The sequence below is a fragment of the Trypanosoma equiperdum genome (genome assembly GCF_001457755.1).
Source record: "Trypanosoma equiperdum strain OVI genome assembly, contig: ctg_778, whole genome shotgun sequence".
Classification (NCBI taxonomy): domain Eukaryota; phylum Euglenozoa; class Kinetoplastea; order Trypanosomatida; family Trypanosomatidae; genus Trypanosoma; species Trypanosoma equiperdum.
The window spans coordinates 34,012-34,759 of record NW_027124729.1 but is presented as its reverse complement, the minus strand read 5'-3'; positions in this window follow the sequence as shown (position 1 = coordinate 34,759).

Here is a 748-nt window from a genome sequence, read left to right as displayed (position 1 = left end):
GGGGGGGGGAAGAAAAGAAGAACTGTTGAAGCTCAACGGAATCAGCTAAGGTGAAAAGAAGAGTGCGTGAGGTGAAAGCGTGGAGAAAAAGTTTATTTCTGCATATGTGTGTACATATTCTGTAGAGAAGGGGATGTTACCATCACCTCCCGGCATTTCATTCCCCCCAAATATTGCATACAGCTTTACTGCTTTACTGCTTTCTTTCTTTTTTTTTATATATTGTTGATTGTATCTTTTCCCACACCCGTGGTTTGTTTTGGCAGTATTTTACAATACCTGTGGGAGCTTCTTTTGCGCCACCACGGTGACATATTTCGCCTTTGTTCGTACTATTTTTGTTTCGTCCTTTTGTGATTAATACTCTGCTGCTTCTGAATGTTGAGTGGGAGATGAAATTTGTACTCACCGTGTGGGTTTGTCTACGCATACGTGTTTATGTTTGTGTTTGTTTTAGAGAAAAGAAGGAGGAAAAAATACATTGAAGTTCTTATATGTGTATGAACGTGTTTGGGAACCTTTCGACACCGCCACTATTTCCCAGTTTCTTTCTTCCTTTTCTTTTCTTTCTTTTTTTTTTTTTAAACCTCATCGAGCGAATTGGTGCACATGCGAATTCGTATATCTGTTTCTGCTGCTTCGTTATGCGATTTTACGTAGGGGAATTATGTACGGTGAAAGTGTGATGAAGGGAAGGTCTATGGGGCTGAGGAGGAAAAGAAAAAGGAAGAGAAATCAAGATGACTAC